This window comes from Protopterus annectens, chromosome 8.part0, assembly GCF_019279795.1.
Source record: "Protopterus annectens isolate FY-2018-M chromosome 8.part0, PAN1.0, whole genome shotgun sequence".
Taxonomy (NCBI): Eukaryota; Metazoa; Chordata; order Ceratodontiformes; family Protopteridae; genus Protopterus; species Protopterus annectens.
Window position 1 is genome coordinate 433,447,559 of NC_056741.1, and position 17,410 is coordinate 433,464,968.

Below are 17,410 nucleotides of genomic sequence, written 5' to 3' on the forward strand. Positions count from 1 at the left end.
GTTGGACTTTCACAGTTAACAAATGTTAAATAAATAAAAATAAATAAGGCTGATGCTGCACCTACAGGTAGATTGAGTGGGCCTTGACTTCCAGATGTGCAACAGTTCCATCAAGGCTAGATTTGGATTGCTTTGTATGCCAGACAGCAGTCACCTCTGTGGAGTCTGTATGGAATTGAGTAGGGGGGCAGTGCTGTTAGCCTATCTGTATAAGGTAAGTGTTTGTGGTCCTGCATTCTTCTGGTGAGGCACCTCTATAGTCTCTCTGGCTGCTGCATGTGCTTTGTAAGGTACATGCCAAAGGGGGTGTTGAACAAAATAATTGGCCTTATAAGGTTAGCATACATGGATCTTGTGACCTTTTTGTCCCTGTATGGAAAACCCTTACATTTGAGTTGTCCCATCTTATGAAACTTTCTGTACAATGGATGCAACATGGTGCTCAGACTTCAGGTGGCTATCAGCCTGGGTGTCCAGATGCCTCATTACTGATTGTATATGTAGGACATTGTTTTTAATGTGATACTATGTGGAGCCGTCAGTCTTCCCGAAGGGGATGCTGATGCATTTGCAAACATTCAGCTTAAGGCGATGTTTCTGGGATCAGTCATTTGGTTTGGTGAGACCCTGTTGTAGGGCATCCACATCACTTTGGGTATTGATGACTGTTCCCAGCTTGCAGTCATCTGCCTACTTGGTCAGCCATAGGCCAGTGTTTTTGGACTGCACCTCAGGGACATATATCCCATATACCAGGTGTGCCCAGAATGATCCCTGGGGTGTGCCACTCAGTACAGCTGTACTGTTTCAGTTGAGTTCCCCTAGTATGATTATGTGGGTTCTAGCTATGAACCGATTTGCTACCCATCTGGTAACATATGGATTGCTGCCTAATTGACAGAGTTCATGTACTATGGCCAAGTGGGGAATAGTATGTAAGGCTTTGACCAGGTCACAGTGGCTGGAGTGCACCATCTTTCCCTCATCCATGTCTTTGTTGGCTGCCTCAGAGAAGTCATCCAGAGTTCACTGACATACCGCCCCTGAGAATGGCAGACTGTGTAGGGTAATGCATTTGGATTTTGCCAATGTCCCTGTTAATGTGATCCATGGTAATCCATTGGATGGCCTTGCAGATCAGGCTAGTTAGGCTGATGGGTCATTCATTTCCTGGATTGGAAAACAGTCCACCTTGGTGTCAAGGGTTGACAGTGGCAGTCTGCCACTCAGCTGTGAAAATACTCAGGGTTTGGGTGTGTAGGGTGCAAAATGATGCAGCTAGTTTGTGCCTGGGTTCCTGTAGGTTGAAGCCTGGGATGTCTTCAGGCTCCATGGAGGCTGTCTTCTTGACTTTGAGAGGGTGGCGATGCCCTTTTCCCTAGTGATAAGGATTGGGTGCTCAGGTACTGGGAATGGCCTGCTTCCATGATGGGGGGCAGAGGTAAGACATTTCCACTGAATTTGTCAGCCAGTGGATTGGCTATAACTATGGCATTTGTGTACATGGTGTCCTTGACAACCAGTTCTGCACAGATCTGGGAACTTCCTTTGAGAATGCAGACATATGTGTGGTAGGCTTCACGATTGTCTGTCTTAGATGTGGGTAATTTGGACTCAGATTTGCCTTTAGTGGATTTCACTGGTGCTCTTCTTTGTTTGTTCAGGCTAAGGGGTGATTACTTCAAATTGTGCACCTGTTCCTTCTTGGTCCTGTTCAGCAATGTTATCCTTGTGTTATGTAGTTCCTCTATTGCAGATGTTTGTGGACAGGTTTAGTCTCCCTTGCAGATGGTGATGTTGTCCTGTAAGGTGTTCCTGATTTTGTGCATCTCTATGTATATGCTGGCATAGTCATTTTGTGTACATTTGTAAGTTGGTTCCTGTTCCTCTAGTGAGGTAGGGGACTGTTCAGCTGTTTATACCATCCCACTGGTGGTTGTGATCAGCTTGTGGGACATCTTCCTTTTACCATGGCTAGAGGGGGGTCAGGGTTGATGGTGATGACACGTGAACACTTTTCTGTTGGATCTTGCCAGGGAGGATGATACCATAGGGATGATGCAGCTGTTGATCATGTTGGTTACTGCCATGTCTGACATAGGTATCAGATCTTGTGGGGGTATCAAGTGACTGTCCTAAGGAGGTAGCATTGCTAAGATGGAGGAATCTCTGTGCATTTCTGTTCTGGCATGGTTGGATTTCCAATTCATGATTGGCTAATATAAGTCAGCCAGGATCAGGGTGATGGGTGGAATCCTGTTAGATTTGTAGAGGGCCAGATATGGGTGCCCTGAGTAAGATATGTTGGCCTGTAGTTACCTATAATTTGCAGAGGGGTCTTGTCAATGACTGATTGCACTTGGAGTGTCTCATGTATGTCAGACTGTTTGACCAGCCTAGAGGTGTGTGTGTGTCTGTCTAACATATATTTATACTCCACCTCCTTTGGCTTTGCTGCCCACATTTTGGAGTCTGGCTGTGTGATAGGATGAGTGATCAGGTAAGGATGTGTTTCTCTCCATGGCTGTGGGCCAAGTTTCTGTGAGTGCAGACATGTCACCATCTTCCAGGGTACGACTGCCTGCAATGAGTGCATTTCCCTGTTTAGACTCCTAGCCATACCTTTCAACTGGACAGATTTTCACAGAATGTCCAGATTCATGCCTCATATATATGGTTGGTGTCGCATAAAATTATGGTTTTGCAGCAAGTTTATTACAAATCACTCAGGGTTGAAGTCAGGAAATAATGACAGAGACATTTGAGTTTCAGACTTCAAACCCTTCAGTAAATCCATGCTAATACAAACCCTGTTATTCTATCAACTTTCTAGCATTATAAGAGCAATATTTAAAAAGTGTCCCTATATTTGGGCCTTTATCCCCTCATTATTTATGGCTTTGTCCAGATTTCTTGCTCTAGGAGGTTGAGAGGTATGTTCCTAGCATTTAGCAGCATGGTCTTTCATTTGCATTTTGTTGACTGTGTTATGTTGGTAGTATGGACTCCATGACATTCCCTCCAAAGGCATTATGGGTGAGGCATGGGCCTTTGCCAGAGGCCTGTAGGCCAGGTGAGACAGATGCAGGCCATCTGTAGCAAGGCAGTGCATTCTCTCGATCATATGTTCCCAGGCTGCCAGGCAGTGGATCTCCCTGGGATGACACCAGTAAGTGAGCCAAGAGCTACTGACAATCATTTTCTATTTGTATTGAACCATCACTCTGGGTGACAGCAGGATGCTGCTTAAGGCTAGGGACATACCTGCATGGGACACATATTCAGCAAGCTGGCTCATATCTGTCTTCCTATAGACCGGGAGGTACATCTGACATCATTCACACTGCCATGGACCAGACCAGAGTGATACCTGTACCTGTTGTATGGTGACTTATGTGAATGCGTGATATGGCAGTTTATGGCACCTGACAGACAAGTAACCGTGACTTTCTCCTTATCTTGCCTGGTGTGTGGCACATCTGTGTGTCTCACAGTGGAGTCATTCATGAGTAATATGTTGGGTGTATGGTAGGGCCTTAGTGTTTGCAAGACCCTGGTGTGTGGACTATGCATGATCTGTGGTGTGCGAGTCTGTGGGGTTCTCATGTGTTCTTACCTCTGAGGTGTCCTTTGCTTGGGGTTTTGATTTTTTGTGGACCTCCACTTATGTGGGTGTGTGACTTGTATTTGCAGGTGATGTTTACTGACTCCATACACTGCAGGGCACCTATGTTACTGCAATATTTGTTCTGGTGTGCAGATTCTCCATTTGTCTGGCCAGTGGTTCCCCTTCTCCTTATGTGTGTCTCTTTGTCCTTCTGTAGTCCAGTCACAGGCTTTGTCCACAGTGGCTGCTGTTATGTATTTGTAATTCCGGTGTGAGTAGGGTAAATGCCATAACATCACACACAAGGTTGTGGACTTCACACCTCTGAGCGTACCTATATAGCAGATTGTCCATCATTGCACCACTTCATCTGCTGTGCTCCTCAGATGGTTTGTGTTGCTATATGTTATTATGAAGCTACATGTGGGCCTAGCTGTCATACCATCACAGATCTGGACAGGCCCATATATGACAGTCAGATGAAGGCCCACACATGGGGACAGGGCGTTAATAATGTTCTGCCAAAAATAGACAGTTGAGGGACCAGTTTGGTTTTTGCTTGTTTTTTGTTATGGGTATAATGTCTGCTTCTCCACTGTCTGCTGTTGGTGTTTTGACATGTCCTTTTCTTGTTGTGCAAATAGTTGGCAGGTGAATGCAATGTTAGGACAAGCAGAACAGATATACAAGGCATACTTGTGCTCCTTCTGTGACAACCTCTGTCATTGCAGGGGTATGGCTGTTGGCCAGTGACATGTTGTCAGTGCTGACACAAAAAAGTGGCAGCCTTTTATAAACTGGCAGTACACTGACCTTCAGATACTTGCTGTCCTACTAGACACCATACCTCCCGACTATTTAGAGCCAGACATCTGGACAAAGTCATAAGTAATTTGGGGACAGATGCCTACATATAGGGACAATTGTTAACTATTGGCCTTACAAACCTAGAAAGGTGATACAATAATAGGTTTTGCATTAGCATCCATTTTCCTAAAGGGTATGAAATCTGAAACTACAATCTGTTATTATCTGTTATTATTTTCTGACCTTAGTCTTAAGTGATTTGCCAATGAATTGCCAGGCAACCACTATTTCATGATATACAGACCACAAATATGATGCAAACCTCTGGACATTCTGCAATAGGTCTGTACAGTTGAGAGGTATGGCAGGCACTGTGTAGGTTACTCCAAGCTGTGTACTGTCCATATTTGTGGCCCCCTGTCTATGACCTGTCCAGATTTCCTGCAGTAACAGATATTAACGTCTAGACAGTGTGTACAACTCCTACCATAGGTGTAGCTGACCTGCAAAATAGTTGGCACTGAAGTTCTTGGAACATGACCCTGTCAATCATGGTACTGTACCTAGGTCACTAAGACACAACAGCTGGGAGTAAGTGCTGGCCACATCCGACAGTATTAACCACACATATACATAGCTCATTGACCCCTGCATATTGTGGACAGGCAACAAGTTATCATGTTGAGTGGGACAGCCCTGGCAATGTGTGCTCTGCTGCTATTTCCCTACAAACATACATGTTACTGCAGTTCTATGGGGCTATGAGTGTGGGGGGGCACACCTGTCAACTGTACACATTTGCACAGACTGTGCTGATATTTGCTTTACATTTTGGTTCCATTTAGCATAGTATTATGACCTGTCTTGGAGACTAGAGGCATATCACTAAAGACCACAGGTCAGATTGTAATGGCATACATTTGAGTTTCGGACTTCTTACCCTTTAGAGCCTTACTGCAACTGCAAGACCTGCTGTAATATCACTGTGTATGTCTGTAGGGGGGTATTTCATAATTTTCACCATTTGTGTGCCTTTGCCAGACATTTCTTTATGGTTTTCTATGGCTGACTTTCTGGGTAAGGCTGAGGGGTGAGTATGGGACCCCACATTGACATCCATGCATGTGACCTATGACCCCCCCAATTAGTTGGCCCCCCACACATACTGCAGTGGGATTTGTCACATTAGGTACTATTGCATAGTGTGGGGAAGCCAGTATTGGGCAAACATTTCCTGGTGTCCCACATAGCTGTTATTTGTCTGCTGCTATCCCAGGAGGCCACTCCATTCCCTTGCACACATGCAGCAATACCATAGATATGCTACCAGAACATACTACTCCATTCATTTATTGTTAAGAAGACTGACTTACCTTGTGCCTGCAGCAGTTGTGAGGATGGTGCTTGAGGATTGCCTATGTCGGATGCACGTAGTACACTACCTATACATGGTAAGGTACAGGTAGTGTGATGTGTGTGGCATCCATTTACTGTGTGTGTGAGTCGGAGAGAGATATCAGTCCCTGGGTCCCTACAGTGTCAGTGTGTGTGCTATGCATTCTGTCTTTGTTAAGGCCAGGGCAAACTGGGCATGCCTCCGTCTGCCTACAGGAGCAGGCTCAGGGGGCTCCTCCTCCAAGTCCCTCTGTGCCTGTGGGGACCTTGGCAATGGTGGGGGGATGTGTGGCCCTTCCCTGTGCTGTTCCAGCAGCAGCTGTTTCCACAAGATCATATTGTGTAGCATTGCACATACTATGAACATGTGAGCACATGTGGCTGGAGAGTAACTGCAGGGCTCCACCAGATATGTCAAGACAGTGGAACCATGACTTGAGCATCCCAAACACATGCTCTATAATGATTCTGGTTTGTGCATGTGCCTCATTATGGCATTCTTGAAAGCGTGTGTGTGCATTTCTGATGGGTGTCATCATCCACGGCTCCAGTGCATAGCCAGCATCCCCCACCAGATGGCCATACATGATGTCCCCCCTGGCAAATCCCTGGTACAGCTGTGAGGAATGCCAGATGTGGGAGCTGTGATAGCTTCCAGGGCTGACAGCACACACATTAATGATAATGTCCTGGGCATTGCATATGACCTGGCAGTTGATGGAGTGAAACCCCTTGGGGTTTACATAGATCCTACCCTCTTCACTGGATGGTGCTTTGATGTAGATGTGAGTGCAGTCTATGGCACCCAGTACCTCTGGGTAGTCTGCTACATGGTGGAAGTGGGCATATTGCTGGTCCTCTCCTCAGGGGTGCTGGGGAAGTAAATGTGCTCACCAGAATGTGGTAGCATAGCATCCAGGAGCTGGTGGAGTACCCTGAATGCAAATGCCTGTGAGACCCCCATGATGTCCCCAGTAGGTCTTTGGAAAGTACATGTAGCTAGTATTCTTAAGGCTACACATACCTTTGTATCCACTGGGATGGGTTCCCCTCTGTTGGCTCTGTGTCTGAGGTGAGGCTGGCACAATTTGATGAGTTGCTGAAATAAGTCCCTGTCCACCCTGTAGTGCTCCAGTGTCTCCATATCATGTAGACCCTGGTAGGTTACCCTGGGTCTGAACACTCTTCTCTTCCTTCTCAGTCTGGGGTGGTTGTCAGCATTATCTTCCTCAGTGCCCTCAGCCTCTAGCACATATTGATGTATCAAAGTTACAGCAGCCCCTAACATTTTGTCTGTTAGAATTCCCCCAAATGTGTACACCAATAGTGCAGAGTTTGTGGGAAAAAAACAGACTGAAAGGTGTTGGCATAGTTTATACTGTTGTGCTGCAGATGCTGATTGTGTGCTTGGCTGACTATGATACATTCCACCTGGCAGCTATATTATGTGTACTTGAGTGCCTTTATTCTGCTATTTCCCCTTTTTTCTCTTCCCATTTCTGCACACACCCACTGCTCAAATGTAAACACTTCTGCTGGTTCCTGTTGTTTTTTTTTTCCTTGTGTTTAAGCCCTGTGGCATGCCACACAAACCCTTGCAGCTATAGTAAACAGTTTTTAGCAAAAAGGACCCTCCCAGGGACGGGAACACATTCAGCATTTCATGAACTAGCTCAGACACACCCCCTTGCTTAGCTAAGTGCAAATAGAGGCAGCAGAGCTCCACTGTGCTTACACCAAGCATGACACATCGCATTTTCATGTCAGCTGCTTCTCCTGCTTACACTGCAGCATTATAGCTTCTTCATGGTTAGGTGCAGGCAGACATGGCCTCCCATTGTGCTATTCAATAAATTTAGCTCATTTGCATACCCCACTACCTTAGTCCCTTGCTACATCAGAGCCTTTCTCCTTAGCAACCAGTGTTACCTGTTATTGTTTTGGTTCTGCATGCTACCCACTATAATGGCAAAATGAAGATTTCACTTAAAATTGTCTTTTCACATTTTTTTTATTTTCTGCACGATCCCATTTGTGCGCCGCTGCGCTATGCTTAAACGGACGCAATTGGCCAAAAAAAAACATTTATTTTTATAATTTTGCAACTGTTTTCCATGCCAATGGCCATATTTTTGGCCATTGGTATGCCTAATAGTCATAATACATGCTTTACTTTGAGCTGTCATGCCCTCATTTTGATTTTTGCAGAAATGTACATGGTTAGTAGCTGAATACATTTTTGCAATGGACACTGCTCTGACACGAATGCCTGCCTGCTTACTGAATGGCCAATTCACCTCATTTGCATGCTTTTTACCAGCAAATGAGGTAATTAGCATTATTCAGTGGTGTCTGTGCCAGAATAGTGCTGGCAGGCTTGTGCATGCCCCCAGCCTTGTTTACTGAATCGCTCGGCGGCCATATTCCATGCAGAAGCTGCTACACTATTCTAGCATGGTAAAATTGCTTTATTGAATCCCAGGGTATGTGTACACTATTCTGGGTAAACACAGACATAACTCACACGTTACTCCTCCTAATTTTAGTTTTCCTACTGATATTCAAGCTTTAAATATGGACAGGGATCCATAAAGGTTACCACAAAGTGTAGACTACATGTACACCTAGTGTAATCTTTCTGAGTGACTAGAAAGTACAAAAAATGTGATAAGAATGTTCCTGAATACATATTTATGTTTATATCATTAACAATATTATAAGTTTTTGTTTTAATATTGTGTACTTTGTATATGACGGTATGGAATTGTTTATTACAGGCTCCCATTCTGTTCAGTTTTTGCTTTATTGTAAGAATGTCATAATATATCAGGATACATAACTGAACAGCATACTATAAAATAATCTACTCAGTGTTCTTCTAGAGTGCTTGAAAAACAAAATTACCTTTTGACTGTAATATTTCATTATGTATTACATTTGCATGATTATATTTTTTTATGTTAAGATTTCTATGTAAAGCACAGTTGTCATCAAGCCATACAAAATTTGGTTTAGGCAACCATGTTATACAATCCCATTTTTTTCTTCATCTTTTCTTAAATCTGGCTGATCTTGGATTAGTAAATGGAACATCTCATTGACAGATTCACTTTTGCTATTCAGCTCCGGTGGCACAGAGGGATAAAGCCCTGACTGTGGTCCAGGTGACTTGAGATGATTTAGAGGCTCATGTGCATCATGGAGGTCAGCCCAGAACCACCCAATGCCACATTCTCTTGGAAGAGGGGCAGTGTTTCATGAGGTGGTCCCAGGGGGCAGGTGTTCAGCCTCAGTGTTACTTCAGAGGTAGGTCTCATCACAAGTGTATGGCAACATGCGACCAAGTTGGGAAAGGGAGTTGTGATCTTTATGGTGGTGTGGGTCATCCTTCCCTCTGCCCAAGGGAGGGGTTAGGCTTAATAAATATGCACTTATTTCAGATACCAGTGAGAGCACAAACCACTGCTGAGGTATCTGTATGACAGTGTACCCCTGGCCAACTCTTGCACTAACTGGAGAATACCTAAACATGGGGAAATGACTGGGCATGGCTGATATGGGGAGGCTTGATATTTGGCTGGTGCAGTCTGAGAAAACCACATAGAAAAAAGAAAGATTCCCTTCTGTTATGTACTGAAGCATAACTTGGATTATCATTCTAGTCATGACTCATGTGACATTCCTTTTATTACCCATAAAATATTGCATGGCTGCTATATTTGTATTTATTTATCCTTTATTTTTTGTTTGATATGGTCCCACTAGGCTAGTGACCTCTTTTCATGGGAGACCCAAGGTGGTATTTGTACTACTAAGGGAAATTTGGAAAGGGTGCTGTTTTCAATAGGTGCTGTAGGATCTTTTGTATCTATTTGAGCTATCATCAACTCAAACAGATGGGAATTTAGTTTAATATCCCTTCTGCAGGTACAGAAGTGAAGTTTGTCAAAGTCAAAGTAAACTTTATTGTCATTTTGAATTACACACGTGTTGCCTAAACAAAATTTTGTACGTCAGCTCACTTCTTGAGATTACAAAGAAAAGTGAAACAACACATACAAGTAGAGGAATAAACATAACTATCAAATACAGTACTACTCACAATACACGCATGAAAAAGCAGAGCCATTTACCAACACTCATATATAAAAAGTATACCCTCCTATGAGTTAAATTAACTACCCTATTTAAAGTAATACAAAACACACTACAGATTGAAATGCCTAAGTTGTTTGTCTAATATTGCACTTGAGTGAGTTAAATATGATTGATTACGGATATATTAAATATATCTTACACTTATTTGGAATATATGTAAGTATATATTGCACAAATAAATAAAACATTGAGTATGGTGCCTTAGAGTGGCTTATCATTATTATTGTCAGGGGAGGGATTCAAAAATTGCATAAAATAGTTACTGCCAATAGAACAGCTATAACCAGCTATAACACTGTTAGGTTGGCAGAAGATGTGTGAGTGTGTGTGTGTGTGTGTGTGTGTGTGTGTGTGTGTGTGTGTGTGTGTGTGTGTGTGTGTGTGTGTGCACACCTGTCTACAGAGATGTTGGTCAATACTTGATGTAACACTATCATACCTCTCATCTGTCCAGATATTCACAAAGTGCACACATTTTTGTCTCATATGTTCGACCTGTTCCTTATAAAATGTGTTGTTTTCTGGCAAATCATTGAGGAATTAAGTCACTAAATAATGACATACATTTCAGTTTCAGACTGCATATTCTTCAGAAAATACATGCTAGTGCAAATCCTGTTATTCAAGCAATTTTCAAAGTTTATAACAGCAATATTTAAAAGCTATCCCTATTTCTGGGCATTTGTGCCCCCATTATTTTTGGCTATGTCCTATTTCTTGTGCAAAGAGGTTGATAAGAATGACCACTGTAACTGTAGATCTGTATGAGTCTAGTCTGAAAACGCCATTGAAAACATTGAACACAGAATAAATACATGTACAATGGAGCTATAATGGGCTTGCATATAATATTTATTTGTACTTATTTACTTGACATGTATTTATCTGGCAGTTGGTGCAGGGGACTATGGAGCTGTTAATGAGCCATTTCCTGTGCTCTAGTGTCCCTGGGTTTGATTCTATCAGCCTCCATTGTCTGAGCAATGACTCTGAGCAAGTCAATTAACCAGACAGTATTGCCATGCTGAGTGTGGAAAAGGTCCATAAAGGTGACCCAGGTTAACAAATGCAAATAAAATAGTATATCTGTATTAAATACATCAGCAGGACTAACTACTCTGAGACAACTATATCCTGTAATGGTACTTGAAACATGGGATAAAATTTACAAACATTGTATTTGCTGTGCTTGGCTTCTGCATGATGAAAATCATGGAGGTATGAGCAACAACGCTACAGAAGTTATATGCGTTCGCAAACCACAGTGATCTGTGGCCCACAGAACATATGTAAATGAGCAGCATTATGTGAAGAATGACTCAGCCACAATTCTGAAAAGTTGGTTAGGTATATAAAGTTCTGGATTCCACTGGAAATGCAATGCATAGAGATGCTCAAACTAAAAGACATAAATAGTCTTGAAACAAAACTATCAGCATCTCTCCTTCAGCATACATAAGAAGGCTGCTATACTCATACATGCAGGTAGGCAATGACCATGCATCACTCTCAGAAAGGAAACCTCTACAAAGTCATAGCTGCTACAGCAGCAAAATCAATGTCAACATACCAGAAAGAAAGTAACCCATAGCACAAGCTGGTGACATAAGTACTGTGCTGTGGGTGTGCCTGGAAGGGACGTAGCCCGACAGTTACAAATCCTAGCTTTGGGGATGTATGTGTTTGTGTTCTCCTGGCATAATTAAGATACTGCAGGCTGGTACTCATGCATACAGATTTAGGCTTATGCTTCACACATGAGCCATGGGCTGTGCTCTACCCCTGCATACCGGCCAGCACTGACTTAAACATCTGTGTACCAAGGTTAAGGGAGAAGTATGGTGTACTAATGGCCATGGTTGTGGCCACTTGCCCACAGCAGGATAGACAGAAGGGATATCTAAAATGCAACTCTTCTCCTCTAGCCAGCAGTAATCTTGCAAGATTTGCTGTTCATTTGGGCCTGTAATAGCATCCTTTCACTTATGCAATTTTGGAAAACGTTTTCTTTTTACTAAGTAGATTTTCACCCAGATGGGGGCTTTGTTTGTTTCTTTATTGTTGGCAGATGCGAGTGGTTATTTTTGTAGTAAGGACATATATGTCAAGAAAAAAAGTGTTCTGTGAAGGAAAAGAGGTAATTAATTATAGTCATATTTCTTAGTCTTGAGGTGCTTTATCGTGGAAAAGGACAGTTCATGTTCTTCTTGTGTTGCTTTTCTGAAGTATCCCTAATGCAAAGTATATAGCAGGAGTCAAATTTATTATTATGCACCACCCAAAGCAGCTTACAAACACAAAATGAATAACATACAGGGATTGAATCAGAAAACTGGCACTTGCTGTGTACATTTGGTACTCCGTGGGCAACAGAGTTTTTGAAAGGACTGTTGGTACTCAGTCCCTAGGATTCAAAAAGATCCTCACCACTTAACTGCCTGCTGCAAGTAAGTCAATTTATGCAATGGTGAGAAAATGTGATTCACAGGCAGCTATGGCTATCATGAGAAAGTCCTCATCACTGACTCATAAGCATCTTTCTGAATCACACTTTTCTAACATTAGTGCTGTTAGACCTGATCGTGATAGTTTTTTCTCTGGCAGCTCATGCATTGTGCACTCCCCACTACATTTACACACACACACACACACACACACACACACACACACACACACACACACACACACACACACACACACACACACACACACACACACACACACACACACACACACACACACACACACACACACACACACACACACACACACACACACACACACACACACACCTGTCAACAAACAAGGCTCCCTCCCATAGTCAGGAAAACACTAATACACACACATACACACACACACACACACACACACACACACACACACACACACACACACACACACACACTCACTTGCTGCAACACAGATGCATCCAGACTCTTGATTCCCTACCAAATGCTCTTTGTGCAATACCCAGGTTGACATACATTCAGACACACACGCATTTTATACTGCTTCATTCATACCCCCACAGACATGTACACATATGCCCATACACATGCACACACTGACACCCCCCCCACACATGTTTTCACTGGATTTACCTGCACCACAACTGCTTCCATAGGAGTGAATGGGTAATCACCATCTTTGATAATTTTTACTTTTTCATCCAACACTGGAAATTTACTCAGCCAAACAATTCCCTGAACTGGTCAACAGTGTAAATCAGGATTGCTGGAATTTCCTGGGGAGAACACATGACAAATTAACATTAGCCACTCCACTGGATTGCTGCATTACCACGCAGCTCTGCTATTATAATCTCTTTTTGTGCTGAGACTCCTGCTAGTGGGAAATCACAGCAGTAGGGTGGTCTAAGAATTAGAATGGCTTACTCTGTGAGTAAACAACCATTTTAAGGCTTCCCACTCACAGAAAACTTTTCTGAATCCCAGAAAGTGAGTTAGTACATTATTCCAATATGTTAATGATTAATAAGAGTAACCTAGAAGCAGGGTTCTTGATATTGAGTTATGCTGTGATAATGCTGCTACAGAAGAAGCAATTCAGAGAGAGAGAAAGTTCTTGATAAGTGAGTTACACTGATGAAGTGTTGATGTATAACAAGATTTAGAGACAGTGTTTTTGACTCTATGTGTAAAGGAATTATCCCAGTGTAATGCTGATAAATAAGTGTAGCAGACATGATTCTTGGTAATGAGATATACTGACAGCAACTGATTCAGTGACGCAACGTTGGGTTGGGAGGGTGGCATAATGGTTAAGGTGTTTGCCTTACAAACACAAGGTGCAGGGTTTGAGTCTCACAAGGGTTAATTGGTTAGGCTTAAAATGGCTCACAAGGGCAGTTAGCCTAGTACTAATCTATGAATAATCTATGAATCTATGAAACTCTTGGCACACAGAATAATGCTGACACATGAGGCCATTAAAAGTCAGTAGTCTTATGTAACGGTGTTTTGCTTAACACACTAACATAGCACTTCACAGACCATACATGCACATAAAGGATCTATTTTAGTAACTCGAGTACCATCTGCTGAAGTTTCAGAAATTTGCTGCAGATCACTTATAGCAGCTGCACTTTGTGATCAGCAGCAACTTAAAAAGTGTTTTCTGAAGGAGAGAAAACCTCCAAACCCTTATCATGGAGGCTATATCCACACAAGCCTCCAAACCCTCGTCATGGAGGCTGTACACTTACAAGCCTCCAAGCTTTCATCATAGAGACTGTACCCCCACAAGCTTCTAAATTCTCATCATGGAGGTTGTATCCCCACAAGCCACCAAACCCTCATCACGGAGGCTGTAATCCCACAGGCCTCTGAACCCTCATCATGGAGACTGTACCCATACAAGCCTCCAAACTCTCATCATGGAGGCTGTATCCCCACAAGCCTCCAAACCCTCATCATAGAGGTTGTACATCCACAAGCCTCCAAACTCTTATCATGGAAGTTGTACACCCACAAGCCTCCAAACACTCATCATGGAGGCTTAATCCCCACAAGCTTTCAAACCCTCATCATAGAGGCTATACTGTCACATGCCTTGAGGATGCACTAACTCAGAGAAAGTATATATGGTGAAGTAGTCTGTTATTTATGTGCCTAAAGAAAGGATATGTCTGATGGATGGGGAAAAGAATACAGACATCTATATGATTTAGAGATTCAGAAATATAGCGGAACCATTTTTAATTCTGTAAATGTTGTAACATACATAAAGAGTAGTTACTTCAAAATGCTGGTACAACAGCTGGCCCATGTTGCTGGTTGCACTACAGTAAATGAAGAATGAGTAAAGTGAAAGAAGAAAAAGCAGTTTTTAAGACGTCAGCAGATATGAATATGGGAGGATCCCCATATATGTTGGCATCATTACTTCTATCTATTTATTTATGTAATGGATTTTTTAACTGGAAAAGAATATTGATTCCAGTGAATGTTCTCCAGGTTCAGGCCAGGTGTACAGCACATAAAGGTTATGTAAGTGAGGAGATCATGAAGCAGGAGGGACAAAGTAGTAGTAGCCATAAAATACAGACACAAAACTGCTAACAAATACTAACAAATGGAAAACCAAAGACAAGTACACATTGAAAAGTGCATTGGTAGGCTAACTGCTATAAATATGTGTTACATACAGGGAGGCACATAGGTTCATAGGTTCATACTAGGCTATCTGCCCGAGGGCATTTACAAGCCTAGCCCATAGTTTTGTGGCTTACGCCACCCCTTTAGTATGGGGAACTATACCCATTATTTTGCTGTGCCTCTGTTGAGCAGTGACACTGAGGTAATCCCTGGGGTATATCTGCGATCTCCCATCCATTGGTCAAGATTTCTCTTGAACAAGGCCAGCGAGGTGCTCTGCCTCACATATACTGGGATTTTATTCCACAGCATAGGGAGTCTTTGGGTGATGAATCTATCCCTCCAGCACGTCCTATTAATAGCCGTGTCGAGGTTTAAGTCTCCCGCCCTTGTGGCTCTGTCGGATCTAGATTTTTGAGGTGAAGCATATTCATCAAATCTGGGTTTGACATGGCCTTGTATGTTAGGCAAAGGTCACCTCTGAGCAAGCGGTGCGACTGAATAGAGCTGGAGTTCTTTCAGTCGGGCAGCATAGGACAGATGTTTGAGACCCTTTATCCTTTTGGTGAGGAACTTTTGTGGCCTCTCCAGCTGCTGCAAGTGTCGGGTCAGATACATTCGAATGGGGCATTGTACTCAATCATTGGTCTGATGAGTGATGAGTATAGGGAGACTATGACCTCCCTTGATCTAGATGAGAATCCCTTCATGATAAGGTGGGCAATGTAGAAGGTCTTCCTAACTACTTTAGCTACATGGGTGTCGAATGACAGACTACTATCAACCTGGGTCCCCAGGTCCCTGATAACTTCTTCTGTACTCAGTGGATTGCCACCTATTTGGTAGCTAGGGGTAACCTTGTTTTTCCCGAAGGGTATGACTATGCATTTTTGGCATTTAACTTTAGGCCATGGCTCTGGCACCAGTTATCCGTTTCTGTGAGACCCTTCTGAAGGATATCTGTGTCAGATGTGTTTTCTACTATGGCACCCAGTTTGCAGTCATCTGCAAACTTTGTCAGCTCATAACCCTCCTGTGTTTGCTTGTACTTCGGAAAAGTAGATGCCAAACAAGAGTGGGCCCAGGACTGAGCCCTGTGGTACACCACTTGTGACAGGCTTTGAGTCTGACATGGCGCCAGCAACTCTGACCCTGTGGGTTCTGTCACTCAGCCAGTTTGCAACCCATCTTGTGATGTATGGGTTAACATTTAAGCTGATGAGTTTTTCAATGATACCCGAGTGGGGTATTGTATCAAAGGCCTTCGCCAGATCGAGGTAGGCTGTATGGACTGCCTTTCCCTCTGACATAGAAGGCTGTTCATACAGACACACGGAATAGTGTGATAATTTATACACAATGCACTGGAATCAATGTTATCTCCATGAGATAAGACGTGTATTGACATCTGGAAGTGGTGCCCTGACAAGTGCAATCACAAATAAGCAAAAACTCCCATATGTGATCCCCCTGCCTACCTGTCAGCACATCTGAACACAAAATGTAATATTCTATCATGTCTCATATATAAAGGTGCCACACTGCTGATGTAGTACAGCAGCACCTAACTGCTTTCACAGACATCAGTGGGCTGTAGGTATACCAGTACGAGCATGCACAATCATGTAACACATCAGAATTCTGCAGTCTTGTGACATCATTTAGAGTGTGAAGCCCAAATAAGAAGCAGATGAGCAATAGCATGCATTTCCAGATAACTTCCAATTGCTTGGCATCCATGACACACATTTGAGAGCATTCTGCTTCAATCCTGTGCCATCCTTGGCAGATAACTACAATACTTTCCTAAACCGCACTTTTATTTGCAGTTTAAGAGTGCTGCTGTTATACTTTTGTATTATTTTTTGTGTCTCTGCAGTTTACATCATTTTAAAGTGTCCCTGAAATTTTCCCTAATTTGTTGCTGATTTCTTCACTTTGTGAGTATTTCTTAGGCAGTGATTCATTGTATATGCTTGTTTACACTATTCTTACACTATTTGCTACCTTCAAGTTAATTTTGCATTAAGAAGGATTAGGCCTGCACTCTAGTGGCAGTGGAGAATAGCATAATCTCGTTCTGAGACTGGAAATCACTCTAGTTAGCTTTAAGTATAATTTGGTGAGTGACCAAAGGGCCATTTTGATTGTTTAGTCAGTTTCTCTGCCTCTATAAAGTTGGCACATTTGCACAGATTTGGGCTCAATTCCAGATAGCACTGATTTTATATTTTTGCATTATTTGAATTGTATCTATACTTTATATAATTTCAGAGCCCCCCTGAAATTCAATGTCATTTCTTACTGATTTCTGCACTTTATAAGC